The sequence below is a fragment of the Podarcis pityusensis genome, assembly GCF_964106645.2.
Source record: "Podarcis pityusensis genome assembly, chromosome: 8".
NCBI lineage: Eukaryota > Metazoa > Chordata > Lepidosauria > Squamata > Lacertidae > Podarcis > Podarcis pityusensis.
The window spans coordinates 83,052,490-83,065,779 of record NC_138033.1 but is presented as its reverse complement, the minus strand read 5'-3'; the positions used below and the strand labels follow the sequence as shown (position 1 = coordinate 83,065,779).

At 48.2% G+C, this 13,290-nt stretch overlaps 1 long non-coding RNA gene across 2 annotated transcripts; it reads left to right on the top strand.

Moving 5' to 3' along the window:
- Window positions 1-10,216: 10,216 nt before the first annotated feature.
- LOC308483576 lies at window positions 10,217-12,651 on the top strand. Of its 2 annotated transcripts, XR_013989692.1 has the most exons (3): window positions 10,217-10,367; window positions 11,482-11,610; window positions 11,661-12,651. It is a non-coding gene; the product is annotated as an uncharacterized lncRNA (long non-coding RNA). The 2 variants fall into 2 exon arrangements; XR_013989693.1 differs by having other exon boundaries at window positions 11,482-12,651.
- Window positions 12,652-13,290: the final 639 nt, after the last annotated feature.

The window sequence follows — 13,290 nt, the reverse complement described above, 5'->3', positions numbered from 1 at the left end:
CCAGCACCCCATAATCACAGTCCCTACAAACACCCCAAGCACTCAGAGAGGGTGTCAACAAGAAACAAATAATACACACAGGGAGATTTATTGCCAGCATGGAAGGGTTCAGTCGGAGCACAGGGAGGAGTCCTGTGGGGGCTGGGATTTGAACCCCCCTGGAGTCACACACCCTGCATCCTCCCCAAGGACAGGCCAACCATCATCTCTCCTCTATCCTGGGTGCTACTTGGCCCTTCCTGCTGGGGCCTGGGCATCTCTGGGCCTGAAAGGCACAAGACAGGCACTACCAGGGGTTGGGAACTTCCGATAGCTTGTTGGCATGAGACCTAGTGGCGGTTGTCTGCTCCTCCAGGGACGTCTTCAGAAGCCCTTGAGGTTCATGTAGCCCAAGCCCTTCCTGGATGCATGACATCCAGTACTAAAGCACCTGGGGTTGGTGTCCACCCAGACTGTGCTTAACAACCTCTACCATCGGCTGGGTGAGGACTGCAGGGCCTGCTCCCTTCCAGGGCCTTTTCCAACTGGCCCAGGGGGCGTGGCCCAGGCCCTTATTTGGAACAAACTTTTGGGGAAGTGTGGGAAGTGTTCTACCATTGCTTCCCTGTTCCAGGTGGTTAATGGGTTTTAAAATGTCCTCAAGCAGTCGGTGGCAATTTAAATTTGTATTTCTTTTTTTCCTTTTTTCCTTTGTTGGGGGTGGGTGGGTGGGTGGGATGGATATTTGGTTGGGGATTAATTTTAGTATAATTGTTCTGTTTTCGTTTTCTGTTGTTTTATTGGTTCTGTATAGTTTGTGTTTTGTTTTTAAGGGGCGGGATCAGGGCTGCCTGGGAGTGGGGCCCCAGCCAACACGATGGCTGGGACAAGTTCCACAGGGGGGGAAGCACTGGGACATCCGATCTCGGTGATCATGGGCAGGAGGAGGAGTTACGCTAAGACCAGAGCATGTCATTACCGAGGAGGCAGGTTTAGTCGTTGTTTGAAGACTATCCCTGCCTCCGGGTCTGGCCTTGACCGGATGGATACTGGAATCAACAGGGGAAACCCACATGACCTGAAGGTGTTGCTGTGTAATGCCAGGTCAATGATGAATAAAACCACTGCCATCCACGACCTGATTGTGGATGGAGGATTTGACCTGGCATGTGTGACAGAGACCTGGTTGGAGGAAGCAGATGGGCCTGTCCTTGCTGCAGCTTGCCCACCAGGTTTCTCTTACGCACAGCAACCCAGGTCATTTGGGCGGCGAGGGGGGGTTGCAGTGATTTTTAGGAAGTCATTAGTTTGCATCAGGCGTCCTACTGGGAAGACCCAGTTTTCTGAGTGTATGTTCTGGAAGTTGGGCAATAGGGGCAGTACAGGATTCCTTTTGGTGTACCGACCTCCCCGCTGCACCAAGGATTCCCTGTCCGAGCTGCTTCAGGTCGTGGCGGATGTTCTCCTGGAGACACCTAGTTTGGTTGTCCTAGGGGATTTTAACATCCACGCCGACACGACCTTACAAGGGGCCGCTCGGGACTTTGTGGAAAGCATGGCCTCCATGGGGCTGTCCCTGAATAAGTTGGGCCCAACTCATAGTCATGGACATGCCTTAGACCTGGTATTCACCTCTAGTGACGTGGGTGATCTGACACTAAGTAAAAGTGAAACCAAAGAAGTGCCATGGTCAGATCACTTCCTGGTGCAACTGGACTTCTCCGCGACCCTTCCCCTCTGCAGGGAGGTGGGACCAATTCGGATGGTCCGCCCCGCCACTTAATGGATCCAAATGGTTTCCAGAGAGTGGTAGGGGATGCTTTATCCCATGTTGATGGCCTTTCAGCTGATTCCCTGGTGGCCCGCTGGAATGCAGAGTTAACCAGGGCTATCGACTGTCTGGCTCTGAAGCGTCCTCTCCGATTGCATGGAGCCCAGACAGCCCCGTGGTTTTCTTCGGAGCTGAGGGCGATGAAACAATCGCTGAGACGGCTAGAGCGTCGGTGGCAGAAAACTCACTCCGAATCTGACCGGACACAGGTTAGAGCTCAACGTCGAGCCTACCAAGTGGCGATAGCGACGGCGAAGAAGACTTTCTTCACCGCCTCTATTGCATCTGCAGAAAATAGTAGCAGGAGACTCTTTCAGGTGGTCCACAATTTAACGGAACCACCTTTACCACCGGGGCCTTGTAAAGACCCCAAGATCTCCTGCAACGATTTTGCAAAGTTTTTTGCAGATAAAATCACTCATATTCGGAAGGAGCTAGACACCACCGTGGGAGCAGGGCTGAGGCGGGAGAGTGCTAGAGCCCTGTCTGGTCAAGTTGCATGGAATCAATTTCAATCCGTTACCCCCGAGGATGTGGACAGGCTGCTTGGACGCGTGAAACCAACCACCTGTCTCCTTGATCCTTGCCCATCCTGGCTAATAAAAGCAAGCCGGGAAGGGCTGGGCGATGGGCTCTGCGGGGTGGTGAATGCTTCCCTCTGTGAGGGAACATTCCCAGATCCGCTGAAAGAGGCGGTCATTAAACCACTTCTTAAAAAAACATCTTTAGACCCGGCCAGTACGGCCAACTATCGCCCAGTCTCAAATCTTCCATTCTTGGGCAAGGTGATTGAGCGTGTGGTTGCTGAACAACTCCAGGCACGCCTGGAGGATGCAGACCACTTGGATCCCTTCCAATCAGGGTTCAGGCCTCATCATGGGACTGAAACTGCCTTGGTTGCACTGGTTGATGATCTCCGGCGAGCTAGGGACAAAGGTGAGAGTTGTTTCCTAGTTCTGCTGGATCTCTCAGCGGCCTTTGATACAATCGACCCTAACATCCTTCTGGACCGTCTAGAGGGGTTGGGAGCTGGGGGCACTGTTATACAGTGGTTTCGCTCCTTCCTCCTGGGCTGTGTTCAGAAAGTGGTGGTGGGGGATGAGTGTTCAGACCCCTGGGCCCTCACTTGTGGGGTGCCTCAGGGTTCCGTCCTCTCCCCCATGCTTTTTAATATCTATATGAAGCCGCTGGGAGAGATCATCAGGGGGTTTGGACTGGGTGTCCATCAATATGCAGATGATACCCAGCTCTACCTCTCTTTCAAATCAGAACCAGTGAAGGCGGTGAAGGTCCTGTGTGAGTGCCTGGAAGCAGTTGGAGGATGGATGGTGGCTAATGGATTGAAGTTGAATCCTGACAAGACAGAAGTACTGTTTTTGGGGGACAGGGGGCAGGCTGGTGTGGAGGACTCCCTGGTCCTGAATAGGGTAACTGTGCCCCTGAAGGACCAGGTGCGTAGCCTGGGAGTCATTTTGGACTCACAGCTGTTCATGGAGGCGCAGGTCAATTCTGTATCCAGGGCAGCTGTCTACCAACTCCACCTGGTATGCAGGCTGAGACCCTACCTGCCCGCGGACTGTCTTGCCAGAGTGGTGCATGCTCTAGTTATCTCCCGCTTGGACTACTGCAATGCGCTCTACGTGGGGCTACCTTTGAAGGTGACTCGGAAACTACAGCTAATCCAGAATGCGGCAGCTAGACTGGTGACTGGGGGCGGCCGCCGAGACCACATAACACCGGTCTTGAAAGACCTACATTGGCTCCCAGTACGTTTCCGAGCACAATTCAAAGTGCTGGTGTTGACCTTTAAAGCCCTAAATGGCCTCGGCCCAGTATACCTGAAGGAGCGTCTCCACCCCCATCGTTCTGCCCGGACGCTGAGGTCCAGCGCCGAGGGCCTTCTGGCGGTTCCATCACTGTGAGAAGCAAAGCTACAGGGAACCAGGCAGAGGGCCTTTTCGGTAGTGGCGCCCGCCCTGTGGAACGCCCTCCCATCATATGTCAAAACGATAAACAACTACCTGACATTCAGAAGACATCTTAAGGCAGCCCTGTTCAGGGAAGTTTTTAATGTATGATATTCTAGTGTTTTTTGGTTTCTATGGAAGCCGCCCAGAGTGGCTGGGGAAACCCAGCCAGATGGGCGGGGTACAAATAATAAATTATTATTATTATTATTATTATTATTATTATTATTATTACCAAAGGTTTACCACCTTCTAAGGCAGGTTCCCCCACCGTACTGAAATCAGAACCTTTTTTTCTATACCAACTCCTCTTTCTTGCAATTTCACGCCATGCTAACTGGAGCAACAGGAAATGAATTCATTCTAGCGTATTGGCTGCAGGTTAAACATACCCAAGTCCTTCCATCTTTGCTCATCGGACTTTGAGGTCTCCAGGCCCCTTACTGTATCTGTGGTTCCTGTGGGCATGTCCCACTTTGTCAATATCCCCCTTTAAACCATGTGGCCCAGTACACCTTGTACACCTGGCCAAGCCAAAGCAGAAATTAGATACCCTTACTTCTCACGTTCTGGATGCTATATGACTTCCATCAGTGCAGCCTAGACTTGCATTAACCATCTTAGCTGTCACAATGCACTCCTGGTTCCTGTTTGTGGCCCCCAGTTCCTTTTCACGTGTACTGCAAGTCAAGAGTGGATCCCAGTGGCTCAACAGTGCCAGGCAGCAAGGACAGCCCAGGATATAATTCAGAGGGTTTCAGTTTAGTTGCTTACATGCTGTGTCCAAATACTCGGGGTTTTGAACGGCCCCGAGGTTCCCTCTGAAGACACAGCAGATGGAATAAGGGCTCAGGATTCTGATAGCGCCAGAGACTTAAGAGAAGGGAAGGTCAGGATGGGACCAGGTGGGCACTGCTGTTCCACAGTACAGACAATACAAATCCCTGCCTTCACATCCCATGATGCCCTAGGAGCCTGGGAACAAGGAGGGAGGCACAAGGCTCAGCTGAGGAGGGCAGGATTTAATTCTATGCATCATTAAGTAGTCCTCTCCCTGCAGTGTCCCCCTATACATCATCCATGCTGAGTACCCTGCACACTGACATTACATTAGTGTCTGGAAATGAATTTCCTCTTTTATAGGGAAATTGAGAATTCACCAAGAAGAAAGGAGGGAAGGGGGGGAAAAAAACCCTTAAAAACCAATTATTGGAGCGTTTATGAGTCTCCCTGCTTTCCCCGCCCCCACGCTGCTTTCACAACACTCCTGGTGCCCAGATGCAAAGGAGCGTTTTATAGCTAATAGATTAAGAAAAGAAAGAAACGTTGATAGATTAGGAAACAGTGCAGCATTTGCCACCTATTCCGTTCCACAGACGCTTTGCATGTTGGAGAGTGAATATGCACCCTGCTCATCCCAGCTGCCAGAAGTTTCCACCTACCGCACCTGGGCTCAGTATAGAGGAGGGTGCAGATCCTTGCCTCGGCAAAAGGGAATGAATCAAGTATACACTGATGCACAGACAGAAATATGCATCGCGGGGCATGATCCAGCATTAAAGATCTGCTAACTGGCAAGGGTGCTAGTAGCCCAAAGATGGAAAGAACCAACAAGTTCTGACCAGGGAAGAATGGCAAGCCCAACGGCTAGACTATGCTGAAATGGCAAAACTGACTGGGAGACTCAGGAATCCAGAAGTTAATGACTTTTTAAAAGAATGGGGGGAATTTATAATTTACTTAGGAGACCATTGTAAATAAATAAAAACGTTAGCTGGACTGTAAAAAAAACTTGTAAAGAAATGAAAAATATGGATAATTTAGAGAAATGAAAACTGTGGAGAATGTAATGATATGTAGTTTTAGAAAAACTACCGTATTTTTCGCTCTATAAGACGCACCAGACCACAAGACGCACCTAGTTTTTGGGGGAGGAAAACAAGAAAAAAAAATATTCTGACTCTCAGAAGCCAGAACAGCAAGAGGGATCACTGTGCAGTGAAAGCAGCAATCCCTCTTGCTGTTCTGGCTTCTGGGATAGCTGCGCAGCCTGCATTCGCTCAATAAGACGCACACACATTTCTCCTTACTTTTTATGAGGGGAAAAGTGAGTCTTATAGAGCAAAAAATACAGTATTTTTAAGCACCCGTGCAGGGGAAGGTCACAAGATTCAGAGAATCTCATATGGATATTGTAAAAGTTTTTTTCTTTTTATTATTTTGAATTTGTTCTTGTAAAAACCAATAAAAAAATTAATAATAATAATAAAAAAGATCTGCTAACTAAGGGACCACAGGAAGAAGCACGAGTTCTGTTCCGGTGGTGTAGCTGTGTTGGCACAACACAATTTACGCTGTATGAAACTCCTCCTGTACGTGTGGCAGAATACTCCCCAATGTGGGCCTGGTGTAGTAATGAGGTATCCTAAGCCCCATCATTCCTGCAACGTGCCTACAGCAACCCTCACATCTTCACAACAGGTCTGGGACTGGAGTTATTTCCCCTCCCATTGAAGTTGGTGGAATGGGGGGGGGGTGCTTCAGGAAATGAGAAAATAGTTGCCCCATCTTTGCCCCTGCAAACAACAGAGCTGATGCAGTAAACTCAACACCCAGTAAAATTCACAGAAGCTGCCCCATATCAAGTCAGGCTATTGGTCTCTCTAGCTCTGTATGGCCCACACTGACTGGAAGCAGCAGCCCTTGGAGATGTCCCTGGGACCTCCTGTGAGCAAAAGACCGTGCCCTGCCTCTGAGCTGTCGCCTTTCCTCCCAGAGAGGGCTGGGTTTGGAGCAGGGGACTCTCTCCCTGGCCTCACGGGACACACAGTGTTAGAGCTGGCCAGGATCCTGAGGGAGAGGAAAACACAGGGTAGGGGGAAGAGACTGCAGAAAGGGACAAAGCGGCCTTCTTTCAGTTTTGCAGGCTTTGCTGACTGCCTGTCACCATGCGGCAAAGGTACAGAGCACCCAGCTGAGAACGAAACAGAAAAGGGAAATGGGAAAGACTGCCAGGGTGTTGCGATTAGAGGGCTGACCGTCTGCCAGGAAGGCAGTGAATGCTGCAAATAAACAGAGAAGGCATGTTTAAAATATATACGGTAAAGGTAAAGGGACCCCTGACCATTAGGTCCAGTTGTGGCCGACTCTGGGGTTGCGGCGCTCATCTCGCTTTATTGGCCGAGGGAGCCGGCGTACAGTTTCCGGGTCATGTGGCCAGCATGACTAAGCCGCTTCTGGCGAACCAGAGCAGCGCACGGAAACGCCGTTTACCTTCCCGTTGGAGCAGTACCTATTTATCTACTTGCACTTTGATGTGCTTTCGAACTGCTAGGTTGGCAGGAGCAGGGACCGAGCAACGGGAGCTCACCCCGTCGCGGGGATTCGAACTGCCGACCTTCTGATCGGCAAGTCCTAGGCTCTGTGGTTTAACCCACAGTGCCACCCGGGTCCTACTTCAAAATATATATACACATACAATTAAAAGAGCTCAGGATTGTACTCCAAGCAGCGCCGGTGGCCCTCCTGCCCATGTGTGCCAGATCTTCTCAGGAAGGTCCCCCAACCCTCCAAAACGGATTTGAGGGTTCACAAGGGGCTGCAAGTTGGTCCACGTGCCTTGTACTTTAAACCACACTGCAACCATTTTCAAGCTAGGAGCCTGAGGCTCCCAGCCTCCACATGGGGCTTCTCCTTGATAGAAGAGACCCTGATTTTATTAGCTTTCCATAGCAGAGTTTTTAGCATTGGGGAGGAAGGGCAGGATAAATATAGAGCCAACAGTCAAACGATGTTATGCATTCTCTGGGTCATTCCCACTTTGCAGGTGAGACTTCCTTCCATGTCAGGAGCCTGGGGCAAGGTTGCATCAACTGATCCAGGGTTGCATCTGTTTCTCAGCAAACACAACTTTTCCCATAGTATGTTTCTTGATAATTGCTTGTATGAGACATTACCTTGCCAACAAAGGTCCATATAGTTAAAGCTATGGTTTTCCCAGTAGTGATGTATGGAGGTGAGAGCTAGACCATAAAGAAGGCTAATCGCCGAAGAATGGATGCTTTTGAATTCTGGTGCTGGAGGAGACTCTTGAGAGTCCCATGGATTGCAAGAAGATCAAACCTATCCATTCTTCAGGAAATAAGCCCCGAGTGCTCACTGGAAGGACAGATCCTGAAGCTGAGGCTCCAATACTTTGGCCACCTCATGAGAAGAGAAGACTCCCTGGAAAAGACCCTGATGTTGGGAAAGATGGAGGGCACAAGGAGAAGGGGACGACAGAGGACAAGATGGTTGGACAGTGTTCTCGAAGCTACCAGCATGAGTTTGACTAAACTGCGGGAGGCAGCGGAAGACAGGAGTGGCTGGCGTGCTCTGGTCCACGGGGTCACAAAGAGTCGGACATGAGTAAACGACTAAACAACAACAAACAAAAAGAGAGGCAGTGTGGTGTAGTGGTTAGACTAGGAACCTAGGAGGTACCAGTGTTCAAGTCCCCATTTGGCCATTAAACTCATTTGGTGACCTTGAGGGCCGGTCTCAGCCTAAACTACCTCACAGGGTTGTTGTGAGGAGAAGATGGAGAAGGAGAACTGCGCACGGCACCTTGAGTTTCTTAGCGTAACAATAAAAATAACAGAAAAATAGAAGCTATCCTGTTTGCATTTAAACAGATGACCCAGTAATCTGGTCTGGAGTTGAGCAGCCCCATGGCGACTTGGCCTTCCTTGGAAATGGATTGGCTATTTATTAGTATTATTTAGTATTAGTATTTATTATTAGTATTATTAATTCCTGCATGGTAGGGGGTTGGACTAGATGAGCCTTGGGGGTACTTTCCAACTCTACAATTGTAGGACTACCTGCCCTTCATCTGAAGGTCTTAGGGTGACTTACAACATTAAAACGCAATCCTATAAACTGTTTAAAGCAGATGGCAATTGACATTTGTCATCCACTATCTAGACAGGCCTGATAGGAGCAAAAGCCCCAGGCTTGCCCCTTCCCCTTGTGATCTTCACCTGCCTGTTTGATGCCATGGCAAGGGGAGACACCATTGGAACCACAGCAGCCCCCAGGGGACTCTCTTTCCTCTCTGCCCAATGGCTCCCAGGAGAGTTCAAAGCGCCTTTGCAAACCCTCAAGAAGTCCAAGAAGCCACCAACTTGGCTGGCGTTAAAAGAGAATTGGACAAATTCATGGAGAAGAGAGCTATCAATGGCTACTAGCTGCAATGGCTATGCTCTGCTCCTCCACAGTCAGTTTGCAGGCTTCTCGCACGCAGCTGGCTGTCCACTGTGAGAAAAGGATGCTAGGCTGGATGGGTCCCCTTTGGCCTCATCCAGCAGGACTATTATTCTATTCTTAAAAAGGTCACGGGAAAGAGCAAGCCAGGAACTGGATCCAAGTGCGTTCCCCCCATAAACTGGGGATTTGGTACAGAGGGAAAGCCGACTGTGAAGAGTCCGGATGTTAGAAGCATGGGGACATGTGTGCAGGGAGACAAGGCTCAACTGGACTCTTCCCTCCTCTTTAAGCCCCTTATGAGAGGCACGATCCAGCCCAAGCAAAAATAGCAGCAGGGAGGAGCTGGAGGTGCCACTGGGCAGAATACCTCTGGACCAGGCATAGGCAAACTCGGCCTGCCAGATGTTTGGGGACTACAATTCCCATCATCCCTGGCTAACAGGACCGGTGGTCAGGGATGATGGGAATTGTAGTCCCAAAACAGCTGGAGGGTCAGGTTTGCCTATGCCTGCTCTGGACTCAGATCCGGAGGGTTGGGCCGGAGCGCTGCTCGTTCCTGAACTCCTGCCATCCCAAACGCATAGACTGCGCTGAGCCATGGAGGCTTGGCAGAGCCCTTTCAAAAGAGCAACCTGCAGGGACTGATGGGGTGGGGGGAGAAGTCGGAGAGGGTGTTAAGTTAAATTAACTGAAAACAGCTTGCAGATATTTAATCAGCTTAGGATTTTATTTATGTTAAGTGATGAATTAATATGTTCAATTTCATAATGTGAAGATTTAAGGATGTCAATGTTAAGTTAAATTTTATAAAAATTGTGATTTGGAAAACCGTTAAAAGGGTATGCAATGAAATTCAACCAAGGGGAACCGAGGAAGTCACTTAACCAAGTTAATAAGTGTAATTTTCAATAAGGCTATGATTTATGTTTGTTTGTCTTGTGTGTTTGTTTATAAAATTGTGAAAACCAATAATTTTTAATTTTTTTTAAGAAGTCGGAGAGGGTGGTCGCGGCGCCCTTTTGCACATGCTCTATGGCTCCTGAAAACCTAAAACTCGCCGCCCGCCGCCAGCAGCCGCGCACGTTCCTCCGCTGCCGCCGCCATCTTGGGAGAGACGGAAGTGGATGGAGAGGGGAAGGAAGGGCGGAAGCGCCGCCATCTTGGCGGCGGCGCGGGACGAGAGACGACGAACGCGGGCGCCATCTTGAGAGAGGCACTGCAGGCGGAAGTGGCAGTTGTTGTTCGTTACGTTTATTCTATCGTTCCCTCTCCGTCGTTTAACCGCCACAGCAACCCTGCGAGGTAGGTCCGGCTGAGAGTGAGCTACTGCCCAAGGTCACCCTGTGAGTTGCGTATGGCCAAGTGGGGATTTGAACTGTTGGCTCCCAAGATGTACTGTTGTCAGTACTCTGGTATTTGGACATCTAGGGGGTAATATACCCACCCAAACAAGCAAAATATAGCAAGCCAGTTTTATAACCCTTTGTGTGTAAGCTGACCAAAACTTAACCTCTCCATATTAGGCAAAACTGCAGAAATGTGTTCTTTATGGAGAATGCTGTGGTTTTGCCAGATGCCCTGCTCTCCTTTATGGGCCCTGTGCCAATTGTTAAAGATCCCCATTAAAAGGTAAAGAGACCCCTGACCATTAGGTCCAGTCGTGGCCGACTCTGGGGTTGCGGCGCTCATCTCGCTTCACTGGCCGAGGGAGCTGGCGTACAGCTTCCAGGTCATGTGGCCAGCATGGCTAAGCCGCTTCTGGTGAACCAGAGCAGCACACGGAAACGCCGTTTACCTTCCCGCCGGAGCGGTATCTATTTATCTACTTGCACTTTGACGTGCTTTCGAACTGCTAGGTTGGCAGGAGCAGGGACCGAGCAACGGGAGCTCACCCCGTCACAGGGATTTGAACCGCTGACCTTCTGATCGGCATGTCCTAGGCTCTGTGGTTTAACTCACAGCACCACCCATGTCCCAAGGATCCCCATTACTCCGTCTCAAATTCTGACTACATCTAAAGACAGCTTGTACCCACTGTGCAATATGAGCTATTGAAACAATTGGGCTTGAAACTTATACTTAAACAACAAACCACTTTCCAGGCCTTAAAATACAGAGTCAAATTTTAAAGCACATTTGGGGATTTGATCTCCCTAGCTGTGTCTCCCTAGCTACAGCCTATTATCGACTTAACTGTTTGAGTTCTTGCACCAAATCCATTCAGAATTCATACTTAAACCCAAAATGGCTTTTTCACCCAGCCTTCTATTTTTTCAGCATGTAGCAAGAGTGCTATCTCACTTTTACCGTCTCTTTCACTCTCTAAACTTTTTGTATTTAACAGTAAGAGTTAAGAGACTGATCCAACAAAGGCATTTGTCTAAAGGAGATGTTTGCAATGTCAAATGATTCAAAAAGAGAGTTCTCCACAGTAGCAGGTATTTCTGTTCTCAACAGATGCAAACATGACAGTTCACCGAAGGAGCATGTTTCTGGTGTCAACTGATTTTTAAAAAGCATTTGTCTGAAGGAGCAGATGTTTGCAAAGTGAACCAATCCAAAAAAAGGATGCTCTCCAAAGGAGATGTTTGCAATGTCAACTGATCCAAAGAAGACAGTTCTCTGAAGGAGCAGAGGTTTGCGAAGTCAACTGCTCCAAAAAGATGCTCTCCGAAGGAGCAATGTCTGCGAAGATCCAACTGATCCAAAAAAGACAGTTTTCTCAAGAAGCAAATGGAGCTCCTCCATGATGAGGTCTATAAAGAAAGGCAGGTCTTCTGGCTGAGCTCCATGAGCCAAATATTTCTGATATCAACTGATCCAAAGAAGACAGTTCTACAAAAGCGCAGATGTTTCTGATGCCAACTGATGCAAATACAGTTCTCTGAAGGGGCAGATGTTTCTGATCTCAACAAATCCAAAAAAAGACAGCTCTCCGAAGGTAGATGGCTGCAATACCGACTGATCCAAAAGAGACAGTTCTCTAAAGCAGCAGGGTATTTCTCATGTCAACTGATCCAAAAAACACATTTCTCTGGAACTAGTTTTTGCAATGCCAACTGATCAAAAAGATAATTCTCTGAAGATGTTTCCATTGTCAACTTATGCAAAGAACAGTTTTCACAAGGAGCAGATGTTTGCAATTGTCAATTGTTCCAAAATAGTTTCCCCAACCTTGCAACAAACCAGGGCAGCCTCCAGATGTTTCTTTGGGCTCCCTTCAGCCACCCACTGGCCCAAAATGGTCTCAGGGAGAAGATTATTGGGGGTCTTGTTGCAGTTCTGCAAACATCTGGTGAATTGTGTTTCTTCTACAACAGCTGGCTGGTTGCCATTTATGTTTTTCTCATTGATTTGGGATGGGAACCTGGGACCATAATAAATAAATAGGTATCTCAAGTTTACCCTTTTTGGACAAAACAGACAAAGGTGCAGTTGACTTTCTCATAACCTGTGGGCCTAACCAGATTAACTCTTCAACTGCTTTGCAGAATAGATGTCAGATTCTAGACTACATCACAAATGAGAGGTGTGAAGAGTTGTAAGCGCAGAATGCTTTCAATTATTGAAGTTACAAGAGATGCATTCTGACAGAATTAAAAGCTTGGTACAAAAACCTGTAAAAAATGGTCAAGTTTCATTTTGTGGTAGGAGGAGCTAATCCTACTTTCCCCCACTACACATCTTGTTCCATACGAATTGTTGGGTAAAAATAGAGTGGATAATAAATATTCCACCTTCAGAGCAATTTACCAAAACCTAGTCCCATTCTATCATGTGGTACATATCAAGTGGATTGCGCAACCTGTGCCCCAAACTCTGCATTGCTGTCTGTAAACATACCTCTTGCAGAAATCACATTTCAGTCCTTGGTATGCCAACTTGTAACTTTCCCCCCACCCCACCAAAAAAGACCCCTACAGGTATTATGATTTTAGGAAAACATGTCCCGCTTCGGTCAATATGCATTTTTAATTTTTTGCATAGTTCAGATATATTGAGATGTTTTCTGCTAATCACTGTGTGTACATCTTTTGTACAGGAATGGATGATGCAGCAGCCCTAAATAACAGAGTATTTTAAGATAATCTAGAACAACTCTTCCAGAGGACAATATATCTTGTGAAGCTGATAAAACCAAAACCCAACCCCACCATTAACTTTCCTGGGACCCAAACTAATGGATTCAAATTACAAGAAAGGGGATTCTGACTAAACATTAAGAATAAGTTTTTGAGGGTCAGAGCCATTCAACAGTGGAACGGA